General features: G+C 43.9%; 1 long non-coding RNA gene across 5 annotated transcripts; it reads left to right on the top strand.

The window, feature by feature from the left end:
* Positions 1–6,472: 6,472 nt before the first annotated feature.
* On the top strand, positions 6,473–23,994 carry LOC129735569 (uncharacterized). 5 transcript variants are annotated; one of them, XR_008731314.1, is made up of 5 exons: positions 6,473–6,795; positions 6,915–7,111; positions 9,221–9,277; positions 15,355–15,432; positions 16,644–18,755. It is a non-coding gene; the product is annotated as an uncharacterized LOC129735569 (long non-coding RNA). The 5 variants fall into 5 exon arrangements; XR_008731316.1 differs by lacking the exons at positions 15,355–15,432; positions 16,644–18,755 and adding exons at positions 9,760–9,952; positions 12,189–15,321; XR_008731312.1 differs by lacking the exons at positions 15,355–15,432; positions 16,644–18,755 and adding an exon at positions 23,334–23,994.
* The last annotated feature ends 566 nt before the right edge of the window (positions 23,995–24,560 follow it).

Raw genomic sequence — 24,560 nt, 5'->3', positions numbered from 1 at the left:
CCACCTCACCCCTGCCCATGCATTTCCTCAACAAGCCTAAATCAGGGGTTACACAGTTTGGATTATTTTTTTTCCCTTCTGTTTTTTTTTTTTCTTTAACATGAAAAGGTCAGTTTGGTTTACTTTATGGTAGAAGGTCTGAGACTTTATAATGGAAAAGGTGGATGCAAGTTGTTTTCTTAGAGTTTAAGTGAGGTTAAGCAGGGTTTCCCCCAAGGTTTGTACTGGTGCTGGCGCTGTCTGGTGTTTGATTTGGAGGAAGGCGCAAGCAGTGGGATGGTAAAATCATACGCGACCAAGAAAAAAAATTACTTGGTCGTATTTCGAGAGGAAGAGAAGGAAATGTAGAAGGACCTAACAAAGAGCAGGCAATCTGGCATGGTGGTGAAACTGCAATTGTAGTGTGATGTGACTCAGAGAACAATGTTGACTGTATATGTCAGATTTTGAATTTACTGAAACCAGCTAGGAAAAAGATACAAATGTTGCGGTGAAGAACTGAGTGAAAACACCTCTTGGTTGTGCAGAGTGGGCTGAAAAGGGAATAGATATATTTGGAAATTAGGTAGTATGAAGAGAAGAGTAAAGAACAATAAACCATGTAATACCATGATGTACAGTACATACTCACGTCGCCCAGTGAATACGGTTGTCTTCATCTCAGAAGGGCTACGGCTGAGATGGGAAAAGGGACAGTGAAAATAAAATGAAGTTTGCAGAAGGGTGTACGTAGGGAGAAACCTTCAGAGGTCTGACTTAGAGAGTGAAGTCTTTAATACAGTAACCAGTGCAGAGAAAGTAAATCACATGTCTATTTATATTTCGCTGTTATTTGAGAGTAGAGAAAAAATGGATTAAACTTCTACCACTGATGAAATAAATTGGGGTTTACGTAACACACAATTGATTTCTAGTCCACATGACAGATTGCCATTGACCGACTGCTTTGTTGGTGAACTTTCTGGGAAAATTGTCCACACTTCATCGAAGGACTCCACGTAAGAAACTTTCCATCGGCTTTTTAAGGCGAATTTCGTCGTGACCTTTCCTAACGCTTGGGTACTGTCCTTTGCACAAGACTTTATAACACAACGTGTTCATCTCATCAGACACTTAGCCTTAGGTATGTATTTTCTGTGCATTTTACTTTTCCAAACAATGTATTTCACACTATGTGTAACAATTGCTATCTAATTCATAATTAGTTAGGGAATTCTGGGAATGCATTAACAACATCAAAGTTTTACCAGAAGTATGCCATTGTATTTTTTGGTTTTTTCTTTAAGAATCCCCCATCCTATTCCAGCTTGATGTTTTTCTGGATAGATACAGATTCACGTGTATTTCACAAAATTCTTAATGCGAAGAATGCATGTAGCTGTAGCCAAACTTGTCAGTGACTGTTGGGCAGTAAAGAAAACTAAGGTAAGTGATGTTTGTCAAAACCACCTTGTGGGAGGTGGGGTGGCTTTGGGTCCTGAATGGCTTTGAAAGGTGGTGCGGGGGGTAACTGCATGGTAAGGTGACTTGGGGGGGAGGGAGCACGCATGCTTCTGTTAGGAGAGTACAAAGAATCCCATTTTTACCTCTAGAGCAAATACATCCATGCCATTAGGCAGAATTTCTGGGGCTTTGAAATAAATGTACCTTGCAAAGGTACTGAAAGACAAGGTGGCTGCCGTCTGTGCCAAACTTGTTCCTCTTGCTTACTAAGAGTTTACTGTAAATAAGCTTTCTATTTAGCTAGCTTTGCTCTCTGTGGAACTTCATAGTCCAGCAGCATATGTTTGCTTACAGGTGGGTTTGCTTCTAGCTTTTCTTCTGAAGTGCGGTGTATCTCTCTTGCTTTTTTTAACACTCCTGGAATAGCTGTGCGGTTGCGTGGGGACTGTTGAGGAGCCTCTTGGAGCACCAGGTTGGCTTCTGATGGTGAGAGAAAGGGATATGGCTGTGGATATCCCACAGGTGAGGAAATTGTGAGGCTTTACCAATGCTGCTCCAAGCAAAGTGGCAGTACTGTCACTGGGGGTCACGTAAGGAGCATCAAGCCACCAAGAAGAGCCAGTCGTTCTTTTTAGGCTGTTACAGTATTGCTGGCCAAACACTAATGCCCAATCCAAATGAGATGCTCCAGGGCCAACAGTGAGCTATGGGCAAAGCTGCTGTTGCAGGGAGAAAAATACAAAAACCTTCTCTGTTAAAAACAAACAAACAAACAAAAATGCAAAACAAAACACAGAGCAAACCCCACCAACCCCTCAACTAAAAAGCTGTAACCCCCAACTCCTGCCCAAAGTCCCATGTTCTTGCATCTGATCACACACTTCTGTTTCAACACAGAAGACAATTTCATGAGAATTTAATACTTCAGCCCTGAGCTTCCCACGGAGCAGCTGGTTTGGGCTCTTCCACAGAGCCAGTGTCAGCAGGAGGTGATGGAAGGCTTTCCAGTTAGCACTGGCATGCTCAACCAAGTAAAGGTATGGAAACAGAGAAACAGATACAAGTTAATAATAAAATTACCCACCTTCACCAGTAACAACACAGAAAATGCTTTCCATGCTATGTAAGTAATACATCAACATCTAAGCTGATTAAAATTTGATAAACTACTAACTTCCCCATTTCTCTGATAGGAAGGCTGGGGCGGGAGATAAAGCAGTGTCATGCTGGGGAGGACAAACACCCTCGCATCCAATAAACTTTTTATGCATTTATTTTGTTAAGACTGATTCCCATTTCCTTTGTAACTCTTTGTTTATTAATGAGTTGACTCATCCAGAGTCCAGCAGCTTGTTTCCACACCAGAGAGATGGATTTGCACCCCGCCAAGTGGAGTCAGAGGCAGAGATAACAGCCAGCAACAACAATAGTCTTCCCCGGTCCATTTGCCAAGAACAATTGGCAGAAAGGACTCGGGGAGTAACTTATCACCAGCGCAGGGAGAGGCTGAAGCTCTGGAAGCGCAGGGCTTGCTGCTTGCCTGCTGCAGATAAACAGCAGGATGCGACCAAGAGCCAAGCTCCCATGGCAGGATCACCTGGCCGAGGAGGAGGAGGAGGCAGGCACCCATCACTCAACACAACCCTCTGGGATAACCAACTGGTTATTTTAAGCAGCCTACGACACAGCAGATCAACGCTGCAGGCTTTTTGCAAGTGCCGACTCCACGCTGACAAACCCCTGAAGATAGTTTGGTCCTGAGGTAAGTGTTGGTCACAAACACACACGCGTCCTTGGATTGGTTAAGTTCTTCCCAGGTGAAGGGCTGTGTTTTTAAACGTGAGCGGATCCTGCATTATGGGTGATGTGGAATGTGCTCTCAATGGTCACGTCTGATATTTCAACCTGTTTCTCTCGAGCCTTATTTGCAAAATAGTGAGCGCCAGTTCATATCTATTCAGCTGTCGGATTTTTGCTGGAGAGGAAAAAATAAGAATACCTGAGGCAAATTCGCTTACAAAAATTATATCAAAGTTTGGCCTTGTGACTGCATCATGGTTCTCTCTGAGAGAAGGTCCCCTTGCTAGCTAGTCAGATAAAATTAGACTTCACAAGCATGACAACTCTCAGACAGTTACAGCTGTACAGCTATTTGCATAGCTTTTTGGACAAAGCAGACATCTTTACTAAATAGCATTTTGAATCTAATTGGAACACCCACTGAGAAGTTCTATGTGACACAAAGCTCACCGTGATTAATGAAATATGACTCGATATGTTTAACAAAAGAAAACAGCAGGTTTGGGGATTTTGAGTGGGAAGCAGTGTGACACGTTACGTTGTGGATGGTCTGCTGTAGCTGGCCTTCAGATTAAAGCAAAACTGAAGTATGTTCATTTGTTCTGCATTTCTTTATATGCTTTACCTGAATTTTCTTCTTGATCTGACTTAACGTCAGAAACCATCTGGTTTGGTAGAGATTATTTTTTTTTATTTTATTCTTTCCTTTTCCCCATCTACAGAGCTAGATTGTGTTGAGATCCTTCCCCTTGTTTTTCTGCAGACCGGTCTTTTTCCATAACTTCAAGAAAAGTCTCTCATTTGAAATTCTATTGTACCATGTGTCGCTCTCCAGCTCTTGCAACATGCCCTTTGCCAGTGTCATGGAGACATGTGCTTTCCCCCAAAACAGGTGTTAGATTCAAACTCGGCTTTTACTTATTTGATCATGCTACTTCTCACTTCGGATCTCAGAGCATCATACCCAATTTAGGATTCTAGTTCCTTCAACACAAGGATGGAAAATTACTGTTGCTTCTTAAACTCTAAATTTCCTGGTATTTTGGATTCTAAAGTTAGGCTTTACTGAACCATTAACGTTATTTTTGTTTTGTAACAGAAAGGAGAGGAGTAAAAAACAACGTGAGGATGGCTTGCAATAGAATTTGTCAGAACCACTAGACCAAGAGATGAGAAAGTTACTGATTTCCACGGTACATCTGACCTAGGGTGGCAAAGTAATCATTTCCTGCGAATCAACAATATTATTATAAAATTTCAACATCCAAAATGTACTTATGCTGTAATCTTTGTCCATGAGCCCATCTCAACCTCCTGTCTTCTTAGTCCCACTTTATCCCATCACATCTAAAGTTAGACTGTTAGCACTAGAGGAAGAGACCACACCTTTCCCATATCTTTTTTTTTTTTTTTTTTAAGAGCTTAGCCCATTTTTGCTTGCTCTATAAATAAATAATAGCCAGTGTGGTGCCAGAGAAGGAAAGGAAAAAGCTACATTAGATCACAAGGCAAAATAAGAAATCATCAAACTTAAAAATATTTTTTTTCCATATGAAATGCAACCACTCTTGGGAGAAATCAACACATTCAGTTTTCTGTGAATGAAATTCATTGCTGTAGCACCCCTGTTCCTGACTACAGACACTGCCATGATGTGCAAGGGCACTTGGGGCACCTAAATGATGAGGCAGCCCGGCTCTACGGGCTGTTCCCCGAGTGCCACCTTGCAAGCAGTGGCTGCCGGGCCAAGGCTAGGGATGCTCCATGGACTGCCAAAACTCCAGGTGGGGACCGGCAGTGACCCCCACCTTCAGCTACTTGTTGCTGTGGTGCCCTTGCTGTGCGCTGGGTCTTTGCCAGCAGGATTAGTGCCCTGATGGGCTCTGCCAGCCAAGGGGATGCGCAGCTGCATCGGCACTGGAGGCAAGGGAGGAGCAGAGGACAGAAGGAGCGGCAGGGCCAGGAGCTGCTCGCATTAGTGTGACTTTCTGCTTACAGGTGGTAACTGGTGGTTGAGTGTCTCTCTGTCCCCAGTGTCAGCACAGACTCAACATGTTACCATGGCTTCAAAAACCCGTTACTATTAATTCCCCTTAAGGCATGGGGGAGGGGGGGGGGTCAGCCCATAATCTTGTCTCCTGTGTTTCTAAGCATTCAGCCACATAAGTGCTAGCAGTGCTGCACCTTGGTTGGCATTTGATGTAAAATAACTGCTTTTATTTTAATGATGTGCTATCAAATCAATTTGTCTGTTGAGTTTTCACTGTGCCTCCTTCCTCCCATCTAACATCTCCTTAAACCTCCTTGTTGTGGTGTCATATCAAGCTTGCCTAAGATTCAGCTTTGCTTTTCATTGAGATTCTCAGTTTTTTACAAGGATTTGAGGAAGCTGGAACTTCTCCATCCTGGATGGATGTCATCTAATTCTTTAAAGTTTTGTAGATTTCTTGGTTTATAGTAACAAAATATAGATACGGAACTATGTTGGATTCCCAAGAGAAATGTAGGGAGTGAGGAAGTTAAACACCTTCTCATGAGACCAGAAGGCAGCTTTGTCATAACATCTTTCTAAAAAGAGATAAATGTGTATGACCACTTCAGGTGCAGCAGGACTCTCTGTAGGAGCATGCTTGGAGCTCCAAAATGCTCTTGCTCACATTCCAACCTGGCAAGGCCAAGGAACATGGGTCAGTCTCAAGTGACGGTAGGAAGGAGCCCACAAGAGAAGTTGTGTTTCAGGGTGGAGGAGATCTGGAGGTGCGGGGCCAAGGCTGTCCGTTGTTCCCACTGCAGTCATGATTACCAGACAGATCATAGTTTATTGTTTCTCCATCTATACCCTCAGCATACGTTTGGCAGCCGATAGCACTTTCTACCCTCTCACAGATCGCTGTGCTGTATTCATAGCAGAGCTATCTCAAAGAGCTCGAGGGACTCTTCCTGCCACCACTGGCGTTGACAGCACCCTGGTATTTCAGTTTTGGGTGGATACCATCAGTGAACCCTCCACTTAGACCCTCAGCAGCATCTTTTAGAGTTGTTTCTTCGTGTACAGCAGTTAACGTTGGCTCAAAGAGGACTCTAAGCAGCCAGCTCATCTTTCTTCCAGCCCTTTCTCAACACAAATTAGTTACCACCACACCCAAAGTGCCTATCTGGTAGCTACGCCAGGTAGTAGCCTTTCTTTTTTTTAGGGAGTAAGGGACTCCAGAAGTTGGGTAACACAACTGCCTTCTCACTTCCTTTCTACACAGGCAGATGCAGCTGTTTGTGGTTTTTCTCCCCTCCCCAGTGCATTAACCCACAAACCCCAGGCAAACGCACCTGGTAGGCGTTTCTGAGACTGAGCAACCAGCACTGACCAGGTTCACTGCACTGCCTGAGAAAGGGCACCTGATGGTCCTTCAAAATAGCATTTGAAAGTGACAAAGGCAAATAACCCTTCCTCCAGCTACAAGTGGAGGTCTCCTCTAATTTCATCCAGTTCTGTAGGTTTTAGCGGAATCTGTTCCCTAATGGATCCAAACAGATTGGACATCTAGAGATCTACAAGTTCTCTTAACTTTTCTGTATTATATATATATACTGCTATTCTGAGTTGCCTGTGGACAATGCCTTCCTGCTAATAATTAAATATATGGATGAAAAAGAAATGTTCTTTCTTGATGCAGAGGACACTGAAGGTTTCCCAGAGTTTGAGGCAGCCCAGGGAAGCCCCAGCAAAAGAAATCCATGTGTGGGATGGCAGCCTGACCTGGAGGGACGGTTCAGAAGGTGGTGGCTGGCAGCTGCTGCAACATCAGCTTGGATATGGCTTCATCTCACAGAGCTTTGCCTTTGGTTCAGGGACGACTCCTGTTCATAAACCGTGAGTGGCACAGCATTGGAAGGATATTGCTTTGAGCATTAAAAGGTGTTTAGTTATTGCCATTGACTGTGCAGGACTCGGCACAAGAATAATTTTTCTGCATTGCTGTAATGTTCCAAGAACTGTGTAATCTAGTGCCCTGGTAAGATGGTGAGGAGGCCAGTGTCGTGGTTGCATTTCTGATACTGTTGCTGTGGTTCCCTCATACGTGAACACACGAGGAGGAGGGATTCAAACCTCACGTGTCTCCTCTGAAGGGGTGAGATCCCCAGTGCCAGCACTACATGTACGAGGTCCTCTCCAAAACGCCTGTGGTGGGTAGGTCAGGGGTGTGTGCTCCTCCCGGGCTGCCTCGTGGGATGGAAGGGATCAAGGCTGTGAGGAGCAAGGGAGAAGATGCTGCTTTGATTTTTCTGCAGGTGTTCTTCTGGGACACCACTGCAAAATTCAGCATCTGATAGAGCTTTTACTCGGTCAGCCAGGGTCAACACACCTGCCTTATCCTTCATCTCACTTTCCCTGGGCATAAAGGGAGGGAATGATTTTTCCATCCCTTGAAGTGGCTTTCATTAATTAATATTTGGAAAATTATTAAATATTAAGAATAATTGCAAGAAATATTTTTATTTAATGTTTAGTTTTATCCTTGAAGGAAATAATCTCTTGTGGCTGTTTCTTTGCTCTCTTGAATATTAACACAATTGTGTTTCTAAATGTCTTTCTATATATATCTATATAGTTTGTTACATATTAAGATGTATATATGCCAATGTACCTGAAGAAGTATTCAGCTGAAGTTCATTAAATGAGATCAGGTAGCTGATAATTACAAATATTCCATTAATTTAAATACATGCACTTGCTGAAAAATTTTCATTAACCAGCTGATTGAAGTTCCATGGGACCTTCTCTACTCTTCACTAGTTTAAGGACTTCTGTGTTATTTGCAAATTTTGCCACTTTAGAGTGCTTTCCTCCAGGCCATTAGTTCAAAAGTCCCATCTGGAGGCTTTGCAGTCTTAACTCATCCTAGCTATCCATGTTTTACCAGTAATTTTTATTGTTTTCTGCTTTATGCTACGGTTTGTAACAGCGTGTAGGGCTCTGGTCGTGGAGCACATCACGTCTCTGCCACGTGCTGAACATACGTGGGGCGCAGGAGGATGGCTCTGCCCATCAGCCACTCCTCTGCAGATTGCTGTGGCTTTGAGGGTTTTTTCCATTTCTTTGTTGGTTTCTGATTCAAGACAACAACATTTTTCTTCTTCCTCTGCCAGTGGGTAGCATCTTCCACAGTCCGCTGAGAGCGCTTTCTGTCTCAGCCTTTTTCAAAACCAAGTACATTTTGCGAACTGATTCCTTTCTCCTTTTCCTCTGTTTCTTTGACAAAGTTAGAAATTTATTCCTCCATCTGACCTTTCTACCTACTATTTCGCTGAAGGTCAGTGACTGGAAAAGCAATGTCTTAAGGTGTATCAGAGAGGTGCTTTCTAAGAATGGTTATAAACATTTATCGCCATGTAAAATCAATAGTTTATACCCTAAGACCAGATCCATTTGCTTCAGCGGGACTCCAGGCACGTCAATACGAGAAATGTGACACGTAAATCCGCTTTGGGAAGGGCTTTCCTTTTGGAAAACCGCTGAAGACATAAGCAGCTACAGGCAATGTGGTACCTCTAAAGATGGGAGTGACACAAAGCCCTTGATTTTGCTGTGCTCTCCAACTCTGTAGAAGTCTGAATATGCATCTCAAATTTATGAATTGGGCTCCAATCAGTAGTAATTGCAGTAATTTTAGTCCAACAGTAGTAATTGCTAGGTTAGAGTACCCAAAATGGTAAATCTCCTTTTACCATCAGATGCTGAACACGCAGAGGCTTGACGAGTGACTCAGTGTAATAAAGACAATGACGTGTATTGACTCATGGAGCTGTATCAAGGAACTACGCTTCCTTCTTCTGGTATCTAATTTTATCAGCAGAGGAGCCAAGCCAGGCATTCTGATGACAGATGTTAACAGGAATAAAAGAAATTACAAAGCTTATTTTTCAGCATGATTTCTCATAATTATTTTTTTTTTTAAATCCATGTTTTGATCTCCCCCAGCACAGCAGGGATGTCCGAGCAGAGTTGTATGACGGCTGTAACCTCACTGTGGTTTGGGTGAGTATGCTGTGAGAAACAAGAACCAACAAACTTAAAGGAAAAATAAAGCAAAAGTTAATCATATATTAGAAGTTGCTCCTATGTATGCTAACTGGAGTGCTCAGTAGAACATATTTACTATTTATGATATCTTTTTTCCAAAGTAATTTGCCAGTGTTCAAAAATTAATCCTCACGTCACTCATGTGGGTTGAATATAAATTTCTTTTCAGTGAAGCAAAAGTACAAACGTCACTGTAGAGCGACTCATCAGAAATGTTTTGAGTTTATTGTGTCTCTCCAAACCTGGTAGCGCTGGAGGCTTCAGTTTGGGTGCTTTGGAGGATGATGACCAAGGCAGGGTTGTGCCTGTTCACCCAGAGCGCTGGAGGCTCAAGTCAGCCACCTGTCATCATATACTGACCATAAAAGACCCACTTTAAAAACAGGATCTTCCATTAAAAAATAACTTCCATTTCTAAACAAGCTTTATGTACACAGTCTTATCTAGAGCACCTTATACTGCCTCCGCTTTGAGATAACAGAGAAAGAAACCGTAGCCAGGACCACATCCCAGGGGATGAAACAAGCGCCCTAGTCACAGGTGGTGCCCGCTCAAGGAGGATCTACTGGGCATCAAACAGGATCCAGAGCTCATAAACATGCGGGATGGATGGTTTGTGCATCCCCAGAGGTATGGCTGAAATATCTCTCCATTCTTCTGGCGCTTACACCAACCCACTGATGTTACAGCCAAAAGTTATTTCAGGCAGCCTTCAATCGGATCCGTCTCATTCACACATGGAGGAAACCCAGGGTTTTGTTGATTGTTTTACGCCTTTTCATTTTAATGTAGTTATTTCAAAGTCGGAGATTGCTGTTTTGCTGAAAGCTTCTGCAGGTCCTAGAACCAGGGATATACTTCCAAGCAAAGAAAGGTTGTCACATAGATCTTTAAGTGGAAATATTCCTTAAAAATCAGCCTGGATGGTGGATGTTTATTACTTCTTCCCAGTTCTTTCCCCCACGACACAATAAAATGTTGTTTTATTTTTAAATATATTCTTAAAATTATTTAATTTTTATATATTTTAATAAATCATAAATATATATCAATATATATAGATTATATAAAATATAGATTTTTTTAAAAAGGAGACCCAGTTCTACCCTTTGCTTGAGCTATTTCAAATGTTCACTAGAACTGGGAAAAAATTCATGCAGAATAGATTCATTATATCTGAACTAAGCATCACACTGACTAAATGTAACTAAACGTGAACAAGTGCTGCATCTTAACCCTGGGTTTCCTCTCTCTCCTGCTCCTACCACCCAAAGCATTCTTGGCCCTTCCCTGTTCCTGTCCTGATGTTTGCAGAGGGCAGCATAAAACTGAGATACCGTTTCAAAGTTGAGTCAGTCTTCCCAAAGAATTTTATGTTTCTTGAAGATAACATTGTTATTTGGATAAAAGGTATATCCACTTTGCAGGGCATCTTGCTGGTATAAGAGAAAAGGTGCTTTCCTTTTTTTCTAGAGGGTGAGACACACGCCTGGTTTGCAGTGCCTCATGTGCCCTCCGCCAGCAGCAACAGCTGTGAAATGCCTACGTTGCGTTATTGATTTAGCGATATGACCTGCTTGCCATCGCAAACTTCACGTAGCGCTTTGTACACATGAAAAGCAACTAGTTACGGCTCAGTTTCCGTCGTTTGCAGAGGTTGAGAGCTCTTTAGTGTAAAAGAAAGCCAGACCCTGAGCCAGCTGGTGGGTTTGAGTACATGAAATCATTGATCAGCATAAATAATACAAGTTCAGTAAGCAAGTGTGTGAGGATAAAAAAATTTAATAATTAATATCCTAAAACCAGAGTAAGATACTCCCCCTTCCCCTTCTCGAGCAGGAAGATGATAGCAGAATATGTGGAATTGTGGTGGGATGACGCTGGCTGGATGCCAGGTGCCCACCGGAGCCGCTCTGTCACTGCCCTCCCCAGCTGCACGGGGGAGAGAAAATGTAACCAAAGGCTCGTGGGTCGGGATAAGGACAGGGAGATCCCTCTGCAGTTACTGTCACGGGCAGAGCAGACTCTGCTCGGGGAAATTAGTTTATTACCAATCAGACCAGAGTAGGGTAATGAGAAAAAACCCCCAAACCTTAAAACATTTTCCCCACTCCCTTCTCCCCAGGCTTAACTTCACTCCCAGTTTCTCTACCTCCTCCTTGCCAGCAGTGCAGGGGGACAGGCAATGGGGGCTACACACAGATTTTTTTCACCCTTCGTAAATATGTCACCCCAGAGGTGCTGCCACTGTCGCTGATGGGCTCAGCCTTGGCCAGCGGTGGGTGCATCTCGGAGCCGGCAGGCATGGGCTCAGTTGGACGTGAGGGAAGCTTCTGGCATCTTCTCAAGGAAGCCATCCCTGTAGCCCCTCTGCTACCAAAACCTTGCCATGCAAACCCACTGCAGAAATAAAAGGCACTTTATTTACCTGGAAGTTTTGTAGAGAATGAAGCTTCAGAAAGGTGTTTGCTGGTGACAGACTTGTCTTTAAGAGGAATCTTATGACCTGCAACAGAGCACAAGGAACTGACAGTGCCCCTGGTGAAGGGTTTTCAATTAAGACTAAGTTTGATAGAAACAAGAATTTTGGTAGGTTATGCCACTGGCTGAATGTTCCCAGGCCACCCTTGGTACCTCCCTGTTCCGTGATCAAATGACATGTTCTTCCACATGTGATGGAGGAAGAAAATAGATTAAACTGTTCAAAGATTTGTGGTATGATGTCCTGAGCCGCTGGTGACTGCTGCTGCTCCAGCCTCTTTGCCAGCTGCTGCTGTTTTCCTGCAGATCCCATGCTGGAGTCTATATGCCTCAGTGATAACTCCAGCGTTATGCCCAGATATAACTGATTTTGCTTCATTTTCAGAATAGTTCTCTCTCCTGAGGAAGAATTCATTGCCATAGATACATCCGGGAAGAGGGAAAGAAGATAACTATACAATTCTAGAGTTGCTGCCCTTGTGTGTTTGGTTGCTTGATAGTTTCCATAAAACATAAGTTGTTCAAAATATACTGAACTATAACTACCTAATTATAAGATTTTTTTATTTCCTAAATGCACAGCTTTAACAAATTGTGTTCAAGCTCATGCCAAGGCAAAATATTTGATTTCATACTTTCTAGTAGCAGGCACACATACGGTCTATATATCTTGGCAAGATTGCCATCAGGGAAGGGTTTGTTTTTTATCACATAGTCTGGGACTTCACAGAAAAACTAGTATGTTTAGTTTTGTTAAACCATTTAAGGTACATGAGCTTTTCATTGAGAACATCAGCATGGAAAATTAATTTCTCCCTGGCTGAATGCCTAAAGCTACAGTCACTGATTTGGTCATATTTACTCAAGGATTAGATCAGAAATATAGGTACCTAGTACTTTTCTAGCAGTAGAAACACGCTCATGTTTCATGAGATAAGATTAAATTCTGTCTACAAAAAGAGCAGTTTTTCTTATTGAGAACGATGATTCCAAAATCTCTGATAGCTAAAGCAGCTTAGAGCAAACTGAAATGGGAAGGACACAGTTACTGCTCCTAAACCAGAAGCCTCTGTTTGCTCCTCTGTTTGGGAATGATTTGGACACATCAGGAAAATGACAGAAAAGCTGATGAAATTATGCTACAGGCATCCAAAAATCCTACTACAGCCCTTGTTCCTATGTTGTGAGTGGCAGTGGTAATAAATTTGTTGAACACATTGCTTAAGATGCATGACATTTTGTTGTCTCTCTCCAACAAACAGGAATTAAACAGGTCACTCAGGGTGAGGCAGAAAAAGCTAATGTGACTAAATTGTTGTCTACCCAAATTAGTTATATTTAATCACTGTTATCTGCGGTCCTCTCATTTTTTGTCTCTCTTCAGAAATACAGTTATACCCGTTTCCAAAGAGTTCCTAGGCAACTCTCTGTGTTGAGGGGATGATGGCATGCTTCTCTGCTAGCTTTGGTCTCCTTGATGATTTCATCTTGTTTGAAGATTTGTCTTTTCTTGGGTTTTTTGACATTATTATTTCCCATTTCCTCTTTCTTTTCCTGTCTTCTTTGTCTACAGGTGCTCTCGCTTCCCTCTCCTTGTTTTCTAGGGAAATGTCCCACCATGTTCTGTCTTTGGCCTTCTCACCAAATAGTCAAATGCTTCCAGAGCACCTGGTGAAGCTCTGGCCTCCTGAACATCATTCTTTACTCTCTAGGTTATGGCATGATCCCTCGTTTTAAAGTGCGTGACTTTATATTTGACTTTGATAAAATGTCCAGCTCACCAAGGACTTAGCATCCTCTAAAATATTTACCACTCTGATGATCTTTGCCTTATTCACGAGTATAGCTATCAACAAAAAGCTGTAAGTGTTGACAGCCCCTTCTGAGAGGTCCTCTCACTGCAGACCTGTTGCTCTCTGGCGTGTAACATCTCGTGGTGCAGAGCACGGTGTGCCCTGTTGTCCCCAGCTCTCACAGCAAAGCCCTGGTGGGGTCTCCTAGCCGGGGTAATTTACAGTTAAGTAATTTAAATTACTTATTTTTTAAAAAAATTACAAAAAAAAATACAATTAAATTAAGTAAATGAGAGCAATTAAGCTGCTCTCATGCTCTCAAATTTTGTGGGTGAACGCTTGGCCACCAGTCGGCTGACAGATGAAGAACAAGAGACCTGGCCAGGCACCATCTCTTCTGCAATACAGCCTAGGTCCTGCAGCAGGCACACATGGATTGCTGGACTCCGGTGTCCTTGTTTTAGATTGCTTCTCCCTTTGTCTGTATGGACAAGCACCCTGGCTCCCCCAGACCATGTGCATGCCTTCATGCCTTTCTGCCTCTCATGTTTCTTCTCTTCCTCACACAAATTCTTGTGCCCTACAGCAGACCGTGCCTGCTTACCTTTCTTCTTGTCTTACCCTGCTGCTCCCACCTTATCTATTTGACAAATGATTTTCCTGAACTGTCTCCAAACTGTCTTCCTACCAGTGCTGTGCTGTTCTTCTGGTGACGTGTAGTAAAGTCCTGTCTGAAGACCTATGCCCTCTGTGAGCCTAAGGGAACCACGACCTGCAGGTTATTTTTCTGTGTGTCTTGGATGGATTTGTCATGTACGCGAAATACAAAGGGGGTTGAACGTTAGCCTGATTTAGAAAGAAACACAATGAGTATTTAACTATTTTTTTTATATTTCTTTCATTTACCACATGATATCTAGAGAATTAATTTAATAATCCATAGAATAGATAGTGTAATATAGCAATTTCTCAATTAATAAGCTTCCACAGCAAAAGAAGGGATATGCTGAGAGGTACGGGCATAAAGGTTAAGGCAAAGCAGCAAGATGAAGAGCTAAATATAAAGAAAAAAGCTGTTGGCTTGGTGAGAGCTAGAAAGAAAGAAGTCCTTGCACCAGAAGTGCAAAATTGTAGATCGTAGGGACAGATGAGCCAAGTTTGAAGGGAGTGAAGTGAACATAAAGAAGGCATTTGTGTTTAAATCCTAATCAGATAACTCCCATTTAGAAGGCTGGCTATTTGCTTTATTCTTGAATCTCCGTACATTCCTCTCTGCTTCTGTGAAACCATAAATACTGCATTTGACATCAGCTGTTACAGGGAAAAGTAGTTCATTAGCTCTCCAAAACATCCAAATTAGATTGTGACGTACTGAAAGTATAAAAAAAATATTAAGTAATGGCAGCCCTGTCAGTTAGAATTACAGTTCGCCATAGTGTTGGGTCTTCTTTTCAAAAGAGAGGTGGTGTCACAGTTCAGAAGAGAAAAATGATGGGGAAAAAATTGCTCTTATTGGTCCCCTAAATTGCAGCTGGCTTTGCAAAAGCAACATCAGAGTCCAGCTTTTCTTTGGGTGGATATTCGAGTGTGCTGGTTATGAGCCACCAGAAGGGTACAGGGCAGATTAGGGAGAAAATGCTGATTAAAAAATAATTAAAAACAGTTTTCTTGCTGTACAGCATGTGGAGTTGGCCAGCAACTCCAGACAGAGTGAGTAACTCTGTCTACGCAAGTGTTTTTTGCTTTCTTTTTTTGTAGGCTTCATTCACTTTCTGGATATCTCAGGACATTTTAAAGTTCTGCTTGTGCCTGCAGGCCCTGTTTCTTGAGCTTCAGGTCGGTTTTATTTAGAGTATGTGGAGAAATCACAGGGGCTCTGTAATGTGTCAAGTATCACAATGGACCAGCATTCGTACTGGCAGATAAAAGCAGCTGCAGGTTACTTAAGAGGGTGTGTACAGTGTAATGGAAGAGAATTCAACCATGGAAAAAAATAGCCTCCAGTATTCCATCATTAAGAGGAACACATTAAAGCAGCTGCAGAATTAATAGACAGGAAATTCTTTCTTTATGATCCATGAAATCTTCAATCTATATTATCCTATTCTTCCTAACAACTTCTAATTGCATAACTGAATTTCCCTGTTTATTAATTTTGCAGCGTAGCGACTTAACAATTGAGAGCAAATTGCCTGAAAGCAAAATGCTGTTTCATTTGACTGAACCGTAAGAATCGGAGGACCATGGAGCCAGTAGCATTTCCAGCAATTATATTGTCCTTTCCTGCAGCCAGTGAAGAGAGCAACTGTTGAAATGGGGGTTTGTGGCCACGGTGGTCCGAGTCCCACGGAGACAGTGGCTGGCTGACACAAGGAGCATTCCAGAAAGAAGAGCGCTCCCTTGCCATGGGATTGCTCTTTCCTTACTGCTGTGCCATTTTCTAGGCTGTCAAACTCATAACGTTTTGTGGGTGGCAAAATGATGTCATTTTATTCAACAGCTTGTAGTAATTTCCACTCCTAACCCTTCATGAGAGGTACAAATTACCGAAGAAAAAGAGCTATAAGCTTACAGATGGCCGTATCACTTTTCCATTGAGATCAAAATATCCTTCTTTCTAGCTGAATGACAATTGTGCTGTCACTAAAATTACATAATGCTACGTCCCCTGAGGGGTTATAGTTTGGGATTCAAAGGACAGCAGTCAAAATACAACTTGCTCTATTCTGAGCTTTAAAAGTCTCTCAGGGGGTCATACATATGAGTTGTTTGGGTTTTTTTCTAGTGCATTATAGGTAGAGTTAACAGTTGAATGTAAATGAGGAAACTACATTTACACGGCAAGCTGATACAGTCGAGATACAGACGACACACTAAAATAATTAGCGTTTGCCATAAATCATGGGGACCAAAATCAAGGCTAACACAAATAGCGGTGCTATGCTGACTCAGTGAGTTTGGTAACCTACAGTAAAACTGGCTTTTCCCTTAATTTTGTGTACTATCACACCATGCAACGTGTAGTGAAAGCTCCTCTGATTTTTCAGGTTTTGTCTGACGTCTCAAACTCAGCTGTGCTCTGACAGCTTCCACCGTACACAGGCTCCGAGTGCCTGCCAATTACTATGAACAAGCATTAAATCAAAGATTCTCAGTGCAGTCTGTGTGTCTGGTTGGAAGGGAAAAACTCATGTAGTTTTAGAAGATTTCCACAAACAAGAAAAGAGGAGAAAAGTTGGAAAAAGTATCTTGGTTTGGGTAAGTGTTGTGGTTTAACCCCCGTGGGAAGCTGAGCCCCACACAGCTTCTTGCCCACTCCTCCCCCGTGGGATGGGGGAGAAAATCAGAAGGGTAAAAGTGAGAAAACTCACAGGTTGAAGTAAAGACAGTTTAACAGGTAAAGCAAAAGATGTGTGCACAAGCAAAGCAAACCAAGGAATTCACTCACTGCTTGCCAGCAGCAGGTGGACGTGCAGCCATCTCCAGGAAAGCAGGGCTCCATTATGAGGTGTGATGGCTCCTCGGAAAGACAAATGTCATCACTCTGAATGATTCCTCTTCTTCTTTTTGCCAGCTTTTACTGATGAGTGTGACATCATACGGTGTATCATATCCCTCTGGTCAGTCAGGGTCAGGTGTCCCAGCTGTGTCTCCTCCCAGCCTTTTGTGCACCCCCTGCCTGCTCACTGTCAGGGCAGTGTGGGAAGCAGAAAGGGCCTTCATGCTGTGTAAGCACTGCTTAGGAACAGTTAAAACACCCCTGCGTTATCATCACTGTTTTGGTCACAAATCCAAAACACAGCACCATAGGAGCTATTGTCATAGAATCATGGAATGGTTTGGTTTGGAAGGGACCTTAAAGATCATCCAGTTCCACACCCTCTGCCATGGGCAGGGACGCCTTCCACTAGACCAGGTTGCCCAAAGCCCCATCCAGCCTGGCCCTGAACACTGCCAGGGATGGGGCATCCACAGCTTCTCCGGGCAACCTGTTCCACTGCCTCACTGCCCTCATAGTGAAGAATTTCTTCCTCATATCTAATCTAAATCTATCTTCTTTCAGTTAAAGCCATTACCCCTTGTCCTATCACTATATGCCCTTGGAAAAAGTCCCTCTCCAGCTTTCTTGTAGGCCCCCTTTAGGAGCTGGCAGGCTGCTATAGGGTCTTCCCAGAGTCTTCTCTTCTCCAGGCTGAACAACTCCAACTCTCAGCCTGTCTTCATAGGAGAGGTGCTCCAGCCCTCTGATCATCTTTGTGGTCCTCCTCTGGACTTGTTCCAACAGGTCTATGTCCTTCTTATGCTGGGGTCCCCAGAGCTGAATGATGTACTCCAGGTGGGGTCTCATGAGAGCGGAGTAGAGGGTGAAAATCACCCCCATCGACCTTTTGATGCAGCCCAGGATATGGTTGGCTTTCTGGGCTACAAACACAGATTGCCAGGTCATGTTGAGCTTCTCATCAACCAACACCCCCAAGTCCTTCTCCTTATGGCTCCTCTCAATCCATTCTCCGCCCTACCTGTATTTGTGCTTGGGATTGCCACAACCAATGTGCAGGACCTTGCACTTGCCCTTGTTAAACTTCATGAGGTTCACACAGGCCCACCTCTCAAGCCTGCAGAGTCCCTCTGGATGGCATCTCCTCCCTCCAGCGCGTCAACCGTACCACATAGCTTGGTGTTGTTGGTAAACTTGCTGAGGGTGCCCTCAAGCCCATGTCACCAACAAAGGTGTTAAACAGCAGTGGCCCCAGTGCTGCCTTCTCAGGAATGCCACTCATCACTGGTCTCCACTTGGACATTGAGCTGTTGACCTGAACTCTTTGAGTGAAACCATCCAGCCAATTCCTTATCCACCAAGTGGTCCATCTGTCAAATCCATGTCTTTCCAGTTTAGAGACAAAGATGTCATACAGGACAGTGTTAAATGCTTTGCACAGATCCAGGTAGATGATGTCACTTGCTCTTCCCTTATCCATCAATGCTGTAACCCCATTGTACAAGGACAACAAGTTGGTCAGGCACATTTTGCCCCTAGTGAAGCCATGCTGGCTGTCATTAATCACCTCCTTATTTTCCATGCGCTTTAGCAGTTTCCAGGAGGATCTGCTTCATGATCTTGCTGGGCAAAGAGGTGAGACTGACTGGCCTGTACTTCTTCAGGTCTTCCTTTTCCCTCTTTTTAAAAATGGGGATTATGATTCCCCTTTTCCAGTCAGTCGAACTTCACCAGACTGGCACGACTTCTCAAACAGAGAAGCTTTTCTTGTTGCCCTTGACGTCCCTGGCCAGATTTAATTCTATCAGGGCTTTAGCTTTAGCTAAAGCTTTAGCTTTCCTAACCTGGTCCCTGGCTGCTCAGACAATTCCTCTGTGTTCCTCCCAGGCTACCTGTCCTTGCTTCCACCCTGTGGGCTCCCTTATTGTGCTTGAGTTTGTCCAGGAGTTCCTTGTTCACCCACACAGGCCTCCTGGTGTTCTTGCCTGACTTTGCCTTTGTTGGTCCGCATAGCTGCTGAGCATGGAAGAGGTGATCCTTGGGTATTAAACAGATTTCTTGGGTCCCTCTTCCCTCCAGGGCTTTATCCCATTGATACTCTATCAAGCAGACCCCTGGAGACGCCAAAGTCTGCCCTCCTGAAGCCCAGGGTAGTGAGCCTGCTGTGCACCCTCCTTGCTGCCCTAAGGATCTTGAACTCCACCATTTTGTGGTCACTGCAGCCAAGGCTGCCCTTGAGCTTCACATTCCCCACCAGCCCCTCCTTGCTGGTGAGAACAAGGTCCAGCACAGCACTTCTCCTCGTTGGCTCTTCCATCACTTGGGGAAGGAAGTTATCATCAACGCATTCCAGGAACCTCCTGGTTTGCTTATGCCCCGCTGTGTTGTACACCAACAGATACTGGGGTGGTTGAAGTCCCCCATGAGGACCAGGGCTTCTGAATGTGAGGCTGCTCGTATCTGTCTATAGAGGGCCTAATCTGCTTGGTCTTCCTGGTCAGGTGGCCTGTAGCTGACCTCCACTATAATGTCACCTGTCCCTGCCCTCCCTTTAATCCTGACCCATAAGCTCTCGGCCAGCTCCTCACCCGTCCCCAGGCAGAGCTCCATGCACTCCAGCTGGTCATTGGCACAGAGGGTGAGACCCCCTCCTTGTCTCCCCTGTCTGTCCTTCCTAAAGAGCCCGTATGAAGAACATTAACTCCATCTCAGCCAAAAACAGTGTCAATTATGTAGTCATGTGTCTGTTTGAAGTAATGGAACAGAGCAGAGCAATTTTTATGAGAGCCATAGCAAACATTATTTTACTCCGTCTAAAACCAAGCATTGTGAAGAAGTGTGTACATGCCATTTTCACAAGATGAAAAAGCTTTAGTTAAAACATTTCTAAATGACAGAAGGCAGCAAAGTGCAATATGGTCAACGTAGGTCTTAAAACAGTAAACCTGGAGGGTCAGCTTTCCTGCTCAAATGACCGCCTTAGCTGGGCTGGATGATGTGTCCGGCATTTCTTCCCTGAGGGTCTTGGGCAGCTTCTTGTTTTCCCTCGCTGTTTCCAGATCTTAGCATCCTCTGCTGACACGTTTTCAGCTGCTCTTGTAAAACATGAACCAGAAATGGGAAGCTCTTAAGAAAACAAGCCTGGCTTTTAGCAAAGTCCTTGAAACAGAGGAAAATGTAAGTGAGGAATGGGAAGCTGAGAAAAATAGAGCAACAAAGCTGCTTCTGAGGGGTCGTTTTCCCCACCTGCAAATAGTCCTGTATTACCTGAGTAATATAGAAAAGAAAAAAAGTGTGGCACGGGGGGGTGTGGGGGGTGTGGGTCAGGCTTTGCTTTGCAGAGCACCTGTTTCTGGACTCTATCCAGCTGGGTAGTCACTCACTGTAGATCGCTTTGGTTTCCAGTAAGCAAACCGCATTTAAACCCACCCACACCCAACCCCGAATGCATACATAATATCACCTTTTCGCATCAGGACCACAGAAGCGAAGTAGTTGCCTGTGACATGAATGGAAAGGGAAACATCTGCAAAATACTCAAGCTGTTAGACAAGATACTAATCCCATTTTAGGGAGGCATGTAACGTCAGGGATAAGGCAACTAAAAAGTACAGGCGTGAAAATGCACGTGCTGCTCAGCGGCTGTAGGTGAATGGATGGGAGGGTGATTGATTGGTTTTATTTGCCAGTCTGGGTTGTGCAGAAGATTTGTGAGATGGTACTTGTGAATGAACGGGAGCTGTGGGCTTGTTTAGTTTAGCAGAACAAAAGCTGAGAAAGGATGCCACTGCTGCCTCTAAATACTGTCAGAGAGGAAAAGAGTATTTCAGCTAAAGGACAATGCTGGCACAGGAATGCCCTGGTATGAATGAGCTGTGGATAAATATAGGCTGACTATGAGAAAAGTTCATCATCCTAGGCAAGGAACTAACTTTCAGAGTGGTGTAGGCAAAAAACCCCTGTACTTTCTTTTAAATAGAGCTAAGGCAGTTTACAAATAGGGTTGTATGATGCTATTACCTGGCAGAACAAGGACCTGTGACCTCTGAGGTCCTTTCCAGTCCTGGGCTCTCTTGGTCCCACAAAACGTTTACACCAGGCCTATGCAAAGCACAGCCCCCCTGAGCACACACTGCCCGCCACAGACTTTCTTTGGCCAAGCAGAACGTGTGGATAAATAACTCGTTGGTGCATTTTCACCTCTGCAGGTCAAAGCATCCACCAGGAATGAGCTGGTGCCTCTTAGCCAGTGGGAGCTGATTGCCTGGGGAGTTCAGAGGTGGTGGGCTGGCTTTGGGGTATTGGGATTATTCCCCTGCAAAGATTTTGAGATTAATTGTGGTTCTATAACTGAGGTCAAGAGCATGGAGGACCTTGGGAGGTGGAGTACATGTACAGGGGCTGCAGGATTCAGTGGGAGCAGTGACTGCTGACATGCAGGGACGAGCCCCTCTTGCTGACGGTGCAGGTTAATTGCTGTGTATTGGCAATATTCTCTTGATTAGGCGGTTGGTTTAAATCAGTTGTTGCAAACATCAGCTACATCCTGATGGGCTTTGATGCTTTTTCCCCCAGATGTATGTTGCCACCCAGAATGAGCTGCTGTGAACTGCTGATCAGTGAGGAGCAATTCCAGTGAGCGTAAGCAGTCACTGCCGGTGACTCTTTATCCCTGGCATCATCTGCCCCAGGTCCTGCCTGCTCAGCTGCTCCGTGGTGGTGCTCAGGTCCTTGCCCTGGGACAGACAGCTGGGAATTTCAGCTCCTGGGTGTCAGTTGCTGGCAGCTGGGAGAAACCCCTGCTGATGGGCAGGGACTGATGTTCCTTGGGAAAACATCTGGGGCACTGCAGGTAGAAGCTGGATGACTGGAGAAGCAGGAGGCCAGGCGATGCTGGCGCACTGCACTGGGGGCTAGTACAGGTGCAGAATAAGGGTAAGAGGATGACAAGGTGGAAAATGATAGCAAGAGCAAAGGAATAGGGACGCTGGTGACTGGCTGAAGTCTTCTGCATATCACCCCTTACCTGATGCACCTTCACCTTGTGCGATGGGACATAGGCATGGCTTGGGTTGTGTGAAACCTTTGCTGGTGTTCTTCCAAGCAGAGAGAGAAACAGCAGCTGCTGCCAGGCTACCTGCAAAGCTACTGACGGTTCCTCTCCCCATCCTTGCTGTGTTCCCGATGCAGCCAACAGAAACAGGAAGACGAGGGCTACAAAGAAAGTTTGTCAGCTCCAAAGGCAGAGGGAGCAGGGAGCTGGAGTGAGGTGGTGGACAGGGTAATTACATTTTAATCAAGATCCAAATCAGCAAGCAGGAAACACTCAGTATATAAGCAACGTTAATCTTATTAGCATTTTATGGAGAGGAAAGAGGTATTCTCAAAGGAAGTTTTATTCTTATCGGCAGTTCTGACCTAGCAGTGCTAGCTGCTAATTGATGAGAGCTTAGCTGAAATTTGTACCTGCTCATCTTGGGGATGTTGAACCATTATACTTGCATTTCTGCTGAAAGTGATGCTGTATTTCTGTCATTTTTATGCGGTCTGTGCCTTAGATGGAAGCCTTAAATTCACACATTTATCAAAAATGATTTCAAAATAACTTCTAATTAATCTATTTTAATTAAGGTAAGAGGAACATTAATTAAAAAGCCTATGTTTAAATGTGTTAGATGTACAGAAAAAAAAAAAAGCAGGCTAAAAATACACTTGTGTGGGAAAGAAACCAGCTTGCTTAGCAAGAGGAGGTACTTTCTGTGGTTAGACAACTCACCTGGTTGTATCGGGACACGAATGAGTTGTTCTCACCCTCTCGGATACCACCTTTTTGTTTAAGGGGGTTTCTGGGTACTTTTTGATATGCAGAAGGGGGGAATGAATCTGTACTTGTCTTTTTTTTTTTCTTTTCTTTTTGAATTCACAATTAGTCAGTCAATGTGAAGAGCACAGATACAAACCTTGTTTAAAGAAAAGGCTACTGTTTTGTACTTGAGGTTACTGATTTGCGCTTAAATTCTGATTCTGGTGATTAGCTACTCTTCTGGACAATCTAGGTTTGTCTTTTTTTCTAAGTTGGTATTAAATGTAGTTTGAGTCTTTTGTAATATACATAGTAAGGATTTTTGGAAGCCTAGTTTTGAGGCATATAGCAAGTCAAAAACAATTCAAGATTTGCGCTGAAAAGCTATCTCTAATTTTTACTTTTACTTTATTTTCTTTAAATGATTTTTTTCAGTTCTCACAAAGGTATGCAAAGATACTGTAGCATAAAAGTGACCGGAGCAACCAGAAGCAGCGTTGGCTCTCCGTGCCAGCCGGCCCAGGCGATGTGGTGCGTGTTGCACGATGTGGGCACAGCAGCACCGCAAGCTCCATCCTGGTGTTAGTCCTGGGCAGGAGGTACAGAGAGGGAGAAGCGTTGGGAGAAGAGATGCTGAGGGGGTGGAGAAGCCTGGAGGACACCGTGTGAAGGGAACTTCACGCCGGGGTCACCCTCGCATGCCCGTGTCTGCATCCACCCCCGCATACCCGCTCATTCAGCCTGACACCATCATCACAACGCTCTGATTTTTTGCCCACTTCGCCATCCCAAACCCAAGGGCTTGCTGTTAAAATCTGAACTGAAATTAATTAAAAAACTGCAGGAATGAGAGAAACACAACCCCTTCTCCTGTGTTGTATCAGCTTGCAGCTATCTCATACCCATGATCTTTCCGTCTTATCTACTGTTCCCATTATCTACTGATTACTGTTAGGGCATCTATCACTGCAGTAATATATATTATTTGCATATATATATATATATATGCAGTAATATACTGCAGTAAGAGTATATATATTCCTATTATATAATATAGTGTATATAGATAATATAGTAGATATACTATGAATAGTATACTGCAGAAATAGTATATATTCCTATTCTATAACAGAATGTGTATGTATATGAAATATAGTATATATACTATGAATAGTATACTGCACTATTGGTATACATTCCTATTATATAATATAGTGTGTGTATATATATATATATAAAATACAGTATATACATTATTAATGGCCCGCTGCAGTAACAGCGTATATCCCTGCAGTACCGGCACCGTTGCCCTGCCCGGCAGCGGGGGGAGGCACGGGGGGTGCAGAGAGCAGACCCCGGCCCGGGGGCAGGCAGGCAGGGCCGGCTGGGCTCTCCCCCGGCGGGCAGCCTCGGCTTCCACGGATTTATTTCCCGGAAAGCTTCGACACGGTACTTGCGTATATAAAAATATAAAATGCATTCTTAAATTGTATTATACACGCCTACGCGAATATAATTGCTATATAACATGAAATCAGATATTCTAGGTCACGTATAAATACGATAGATGGGAAATAGCGCAATTTTGTTGCTCTCCGTGAGGAGGGGTGCGGGGTGCGGGAGGCGGGCGGGGGCGGGGGCCGGAGCCGGCCGGGGCGCCGT

The sequence above is a fragment of the Falco cherrug genome, chromosome 3 (genome assembly GCF_023634085.1).
Source record: "Falco cherrug isolate bFalChe1 chromosome 3, bFalChe1.pri, whole genome shotgun sequence".
Lineage (NCBI taxonomy): Eukaryota > Metazoa > Chordata > Aves > Falconiformes > Falconidae > Falco > Falco cherrug.
This window is presented reverse-complemented; position numbering and strand designations above follow the sequence as displayed.